The following is a 7,067-nucleotide window of genomic DNA, read 5'->3' on the forward strand; positions in this document are numbered from 1 at the left end:
CTACCAATGCAGGAGTCACATGCACAGTGGCAGCCACCGCGTCCTTGGCCATCAGAAACTCAGCCTCATTCTCCCTCGGGAGACCACTGCTTCTTATGCTACCCTAATGGAAATACTGTTGTATGGACTGTGCCTCAGTGAAATCACAGACACAGACCACAAAGCCTTAACCCTCCCTTCTTCTCGCCCCTTGTTCCCAGTCTTGTTATGTGATGATGCTAAAACCCAGCCCTTACTTCCAAGGGATTAAGAGTTTATTCTGCAGCCATAGCTGAGTAGCCATAGCCCAGGAAGACAGATTTGCATTATTTTGAATATCAGATTCCAACGTGGTAAGGGTTGGTGAAGTTTTTTGTTTGTTTAATTAAAGAACAAAAGAAAGTCATAAATCAGACACTTTTCAAAGACATTGATAGGAATAACTGGTGGGCTGTTGCCACAAGCATGGAATCTTTATTTGCCTCAAATGATACCTGATGATTTTAAAAATATATTTAATGCATTGGTGTTTTCCCCACACCTATGTCTATGCAAGAGGGTCAAATTCCCTGGGCCTGGACTTACAGTTATGAGCTGCTGGGACATGAACCCAGGTCCTCAGGAAGAGCAGCCAGTACCACTGAGCCATCTCTCCAGCCCCTCTGGCTGAGCTTCAGTGGATGTAGAGAGTATTGTAGAAGCCACATTTGGGAAGTTTGGGGGGCAAAAGTAGAGAGGTAGAGAGAGAGAGAGAGCTCTGTAAATTAGAGGCTAGCCTGCTCTACATAGAGAATTGTAGGCTAGCCTGACCTACACAGTGAAAACCCAATTAAAAAGAAAGACCCATGAAGAAGATTCTAGAAAAAGCTAAGGGTAGGTATGTAGGCTTAGAAAGTACAAGCGATCAATTCACTCACGGGTCTCAAAACAAATGAAAAAGGAAAGTTGAGTGTTAGGGGCTCACCACAATTGACATAGAGAAAGAGCATATATCAATGCTAGGGAAATGCATTAACGATCCACAGGCATGCAAGAAATGATGCAGACAAACCATCACAAATGCTGGCTTTCTTTCGCAGTCCTTGGGGGCTGGGGAACAGAGTCTTAGCTGGGTGTTTCCAGCTCAGGGTCACTCACCAGTTGCAGGCAAAGTTTTGGCTAGAGCCATGGCTATCTGAGTGTTGTACTGAGCTGGAGAATTCTAGCCAAGTTTACTCATGGAAACCTTGAGTTCTGGAGTGGGGACTGGGAGCTGGGGACTGGGGACTTGGAGCTTCAGGTCCTCACCGTGGGAGCCTCTACAGTTATTCATGACAGAGCAGCTGGCATCCTTCCCAGGGAATGATCTGAGAGCAAACCACCAAGACGGCACTGAAGTAAGTGCTTTCGATGATCATCTGCCTCTATCTGTTTAACTCTATTGTTTAGAAATGAGACCATGCAGCCAGTCCAGGCTCAAGGGGGAGAGGAAGTAAGCTCTGTCTATTGAAGGGGGAAGTGTCAACACATTCATAGACTGGGCATGACTGGACATGCCAGTATACACCTGTCATCCTAACAATTGGGAGGCTGAGACAGGAGGATTAAGGGTGAAAGGCCAACTTGGGCTATGGAGTAAGACTGTCTAAAATGCACTCAGGGCCATTTTTAAAAATATTTCACGACTAGATTTCTTTGGTAGCCCTGGCTGTCCTGGAACTAACTCTGTAGACAAGACTGCCCTCCAACACAAAGATCCACTTGCCTGTGCTTCCCCAGTGTGGGAATTAAAGGCATAAGCCACCACCTCCTGACTAGGGGCAAAAAATCTTTTAAACTAATTTATACAGCATATTATAGCTTAAATAAACACACCTGCATAGTGGAAATAATTTATCAGGAAACTTCTCTTTAAGAATCATGCCCAAGGGGTTGGGGATTTAGCTCAGTGGTAGAGCGCTTGCCTAGGAAGCACAAGGCCCTGGGTTCGGTCCCCAGCTCCGAAAAAAAGAACCAAAAAAAGAAAAAGAAAAAGAATCATGCCCAAACAGCTTCTTAACCTGGAGGTCATTACAATGTTATGAAATCTAGCTAATGTTGCCATCTGTAGCAAGTGCCATAATGAAAGGCTTTCCATGTTTCCTTCAAACACTAAAGTGGGTATTTTTTTAGGCCTTGAGATTCTTAGCCTTACTTGAACACCCTTTCCCTGTACTTGGGGAATTTCTCACACTTGAGGACAGCATCCTAAAACAAACACTAGAACTTGTGCTTCCTGGACTCCCTTGCAGCTAGTGGTTAGGGATGAGACTTTTGTTCTCACAGAAGATGTAGATATGGAGAGCATCTTCCCTCAGAAACAGGTTTCCAGTGAAGATGGTGGGCATACCTCCCGTGAAGGGTTCTGGCCTTTGGCTCTCTGCATCTCAGAGTGGTGTCGTCCCCTGCCTTGCTGTATTCTTAAATCGCCTGTCTCCCATAATACTCCCAGTGCTTCATCACAAATGCTCCGAGATGGTCGGCCTCAGAACGGCTTCACTTCAGCACACAAACTTAAGTGTCACCAGACAACAGTGATTTTCATTATGACACAGATGCTGGAAAAATCAAGAATTTAAAAAAAAAAAATGTACAGGGGCTGGAGAGACAGCTCAGAGGTTAAGAGCACTGGCTGCTCTTCTGGAGGTCCTAAGTTCGATTGCCAGCAACCACACGGTGGCTCACAACCATCTGTAATGGGATCTGATGTCCTCTTCTGCATGCAGACAGAACACCATACATAATAAATAATAAATAAATAAATAAATAAATAAATAAATAAATAAATAAATCTATCTTTAAAAAATGTACAGTGAGGCCAGTGGATTTCTCTTCTATGGTCTCTGGGCACTTAGAGGATTCAGTGGCTGGGGGTGAGGGGCTGTCACTTGAGGATCTGGGACTGGGATCTGAAGACTTTTAAACACAGCTGTTAGAGCAGCTGATGGCTGAGGGCTTTTGGCTAAATAACTGCGGGAAGCTCCACGGGCTCCTCATATCACAGAAGAATATTGTGTGGGATGGGCATGACTGCTGTGGTGCCCCTTATCCGACGTGCTCCATCGATGATTGACTGACATCTCTTCCCAAGAAATCCAGACCTACTTGCAACTCTGATAAAAAAAAAAAAAAAAAAAAAAAAAGCTAGTGCTCCAGACCGGTCCCTGAACAACGAAATGCAATCTAGAGCCTCAGAGGACTATTTCTGAGGAAAGTCTTAGACCGAAAAGCTGGGCTGGCAGTGAAATTCTGTAACACAAGGCAACGCCAGCACTGTCCACAGGGAGCTCCCTCTAGTTGAGCAAGTCTGTAAGAGATCGCTACGGCCTCATCCAAAAGGAGGATAGGAAGGCCTACTTTACAGTTGTTGAGAAAATTAACTGAGCCCGGAGAAGTAGGGCTCACTCACCTTTAATTTTTTTTTTTAATCCTGACATTTGGGAGGCAGAGACAAGCAGATCTCTGTGAGTTTGAGGACAGCCTGATCTATATAGTGAGTTCCGGGACAGCCAGAGAGCTGCATAGTGAGAACCCATCTCAAAAAATAAATAAATAAATAAAAAATCCTAAAAGAAAAAAAAAATCAACTTGTGTAGGGAGCTTAGAGCAATACTTAGGGTAGAGAGAGTACATGTTTCATTATCATTTAACACCTATTGCACGAAGCTCAAGGCCTCTGATCATCTGATGGTGTAACGTGGTGACGATCCCACATTATATTTATTCCTCATGCTGCCTCCAGAGTGTAGCAGTGTCCGCACAGCGCGCACGGCCTGAGGACCTAGGCTCCTGGGGTACGTGTCTGGGTACTACGCTCGATGCCCTAAAGGTACTCTTGAGGAACACGCTCAGGCAAAGGTCTTTGGAGTTCCCACCACTGGGTGGTAGACAGGAGCTGTGTGGGTTGCTGTAGTAGAGGCCCTCCTTGGACAGTCCGGTCAGACTTAACCAGGACTCAAGAGAACCAAAAGCTAGGTGTTCCCAGGGGCGGCGGGAGCTCTGAGAGCAGTTGGATCATTACAGGGAAACCGAGAAAAAGTTCCAGGGAGGCCTGAAACAGTGAGGTGCGGGAGTGAAAGCTCCTGCTGACCTAGGTTCACAGTCAAAGACTGAAGCCACTGGACCTGTATAAACCAAACTTCGTGTGGGGACGCGGGGTTGGGGGAGGGGGATTGGGGAGGAGAGGGACAAGATGGGACAGCCCGGGCAAGGCTTAGCCACCAGCTCCCTGCCTGCAGCTGCAGAACACATTAGGCTGGACCCTAGGGCAGAGCCAAGGTTTTGAGTGACAGCCGAAGTAATGTAAATAAACCGCTGTCCCCCTAAATTGCCTTTTGTTGAGGATATTTTTCACAACAACAAAAGCCAAAGTAAAAGGTGGAACAAGTTAAAGCCAGGCAAGGGGAGGCCCTCTAGGGGAGCCATAGAGGGGGCGGGAACTCCGGAAATCTTGACCTTGCATCTGAAGCGCTGCAAAGGGGATAGTGCCAACTACGACCAGGGAGGGAGATGGGGGTTGGGCCACACTGCCCTGCCCAGACAGTTTTCTCCAGAACCTCCTTCCGGCGGTCTAAATCGCACTGATGAGGAAGGAAAGGAGCGCACGGGTGCCGGGCCCCGGGAACCTATTCGATTTAGAAGAAACACTGAGGGTGGACTTGGCGGACCCGTGCTCACACCACCGGTGGGACTCCTTCCCACGCCCGCTCCGGAGCCCAGAAGTTTGCTGTGGAGTTTGTTTGTCGCGCCCGCGCACCTACAAGAAGAGCCAGCGCCGGCCCGCCCGCTCGCAGGCCCAGAGTGCTGCCCCGCGCGCCGTTCATGCAGTTCCCTGCAGTTCCTTCGCCACCGCCGAGAGCTCGCGGCGACGGCGAGCCGCTACGGCGGGGCGAAAACCCGGCGGCAGCCACCGAGTCTCTGTAGCCGGGCCGGGAAAGCCGGGAGCGCCGCGCGACCCGCTCCGAAGCGTCCTTGAGTAACCAAGAAAACGAGGACGACGGTGTAAGCTTTGTAGGAAGAGCAGATGTAGTAGTGCACGCCTGCACCAGGATGGCCGAGTGGTTAAGGCGTTGGACTTAAGATCCAATGGACATATGTCTGCGTGGGTTCGAACCCCACTCCTGGTAATGTGAACTTTTGTTCTTTTCCGCGGTTCCCTCAATGTTTTCAGGTCCACATCCCTGATTTAAAACCTGTTTTCTGTAGAAAGAAATGTTTAATCTTTGTAGGGCGCCGCTACAAGCCTAGTTTCCCCGCACTGAGGCGACAGTGTTCCCGGAAACCTGTGCTCGGCAGGGGAATACAGACGGAGGCCCTGCGGGGAGCTCTCCTATTGGCCAACTTTTTGCAAATGTACAGAAGGAAAAAACAAGTCCCCTTCTTCCTTTCTCGTCCTCTGTCCCCGCTCCCCACTCCCTTCCCCCCCCTTTCCTTTTCTTTTTTTTCTTTTTCCCCCTCCAAAGGGAACTTGTTCACATGCATTCTTTCAAAAATGTGTACCATTTGACCGTGAAGACCCAGAATTTGAAATATTTTCGATTTTTTTCTTCTACTCTTTTCTTCAAAAGTGTTTTTAATCAAAGCAATGTAAGAGCTTAAACAGATTTTTTGTAGATGTGGCTCAAGGAACTACCCCGGCCTTTTGAATAAATTGAGCATGCGACACTGATTAAACCCCTCACTACAATCAATCGCAAAACCTAAAACTTTGATTATTAGCACTGACCACTTATTTTCATCTCTTCCTCACAGCCATTTAATTATCTGGAGTCGCAGAAAAATATTTTTTCCGAAAAGCTCGGAACTCCGTGGGAAATAGTATCAGTCTATTTAAACAGTGACACCTACTGGTGAACTGAGGTAAATGTATTTGTTTGAATAAACCAGTTTTGTTTTTGGGGGTTTTTTCCAGTTTATATCATAAGTTTTATTCCTGATGCGGGACAGATCTTTCCATCCCTCAAATGTATTACATGTCGCCATGGAAGGGCCTAGGAGCAGCTCCCATCTCCAGGGAAGGTGAGAAGAAGGTACAAACTGGGAGCCAGCCCAGGAAGGTTCTGCAGTTCCTGGTTCTCTCACCCTCCCTGCTCCACAGAGGGATTCTCTCTCATCCATTCAGTTTAAAAGAAAAAACAATCATTAACAAAACAAAACACACTAAGTATTGGGCAGGGGTGTCCTTGTCCTCAGTTGGACGTCAAGTTATGGGTCACCAGTGGGGAAGTGGGGGGAGGGAGGTGCCATCACTGTCCTGCTGAGGGGCTTCCTCCCTTCCTTGTTGCCATGGCAGCTGTGTGTCCCCCTCATGTGCCGGCAGCCGCACATAACTGAGCCCCGGATGAAGCAGCTCTTGACTTGATAACACGTGAGGATATTGTTCAGGGCCTGTGAGTGACACTGATGTGGGTCCGCAGAGTGGAGGGTTCCACAGATGCTCAGGTCCTTCTTGAGCTCCACGCCTACATCCTTGCCCACAAGGGACTTGAAAAGGGAGGAGAAGAAAACGGTGCTGGCGCCACGCGGGGCGGCCTGGACCGCGAAGGAAGGAAGGCGGGAACTGCGACTGCGGGGAGGCAGGGCGGAGCCTGAGCGCGAGCCCACGCGGTTTTGGTTTTTTTTTTTTTTAACGGTCTTAAGGCGATGTCAGTCACAGACAGAAAGTTGACTTCACTCCCCCCCCTTCTTTAAATCTTTTTTTTTTTTTTAAAGAAATCTTCCATTAAACAGAATCACCACTGAAATAATTTTCATGAGCATTGCTTTAACTGTATGACGGAAACCTTTCTCTGGCTTCAGTGATCTTTGTTTCAATTTAGCATTTTCCTTTCAAATGCTGAAGATGACTGTGAAATTAGGGGTATGTATATCTGTGTATGTATAGCTGTGTGTGTATGTACATATGTATGTATGTATGTATGTATGTATGTATGTATGTATGTATTGGCCGTCAGTGTTAAAACAGGCGTCATGGTCAGTTGGAAGATTCCTACACATGGAGAAAGAACGCTTTCTCCATTCTCCTCAGTAGTAAGTTAGAGCCTGGGGACTTTGTTTAGCTTTCTCATTTT

The 7,067-nt window shown here is 47.4% G+C and overlaps 1 long non-coding RNA gene and 1 other non-coding gene across 2 annotated transcripts; both read left to right on the forward strand.

Moving 5' to 3' along the window:
* The first annotated feature begins 4,211 nt into the window (after positions 1-4,211).
* Positions 4,212-5,892, forward strand: LOC116894704. The gene is made up of 2 exons (XR_004387038.1): positions 4,212-5,120; positions 5,749-5,892. It is a non-coding gene; the product is annotated as an uncharacterized LOC116894704 (long non-coding RNA).
* Positions 5,041-5,123, forward strand: Trnal-uaa. The gene has a single exon. It is a non-coding gene; the product is annotated as a tRNA-Leu (tRNA).
* Positions 5,893-7,067: the final 1,175 nt, after the last annotated feature.

Source organism: Rattus rattus, chromosome 2 (assembly GCF_011064425.1).
Source record: "Rattus rattus isolate New Zealand chromosome 2, Rrattus_CSIRO_v1, whole genome shotgun sequence".
Classification (NCBI taxonomy): domain Eukaryota; kingdom Metazoa; phylum Chordata; class Mammalia; order Rodentia; family Muridae; genus Rattus; species Rattus rattus.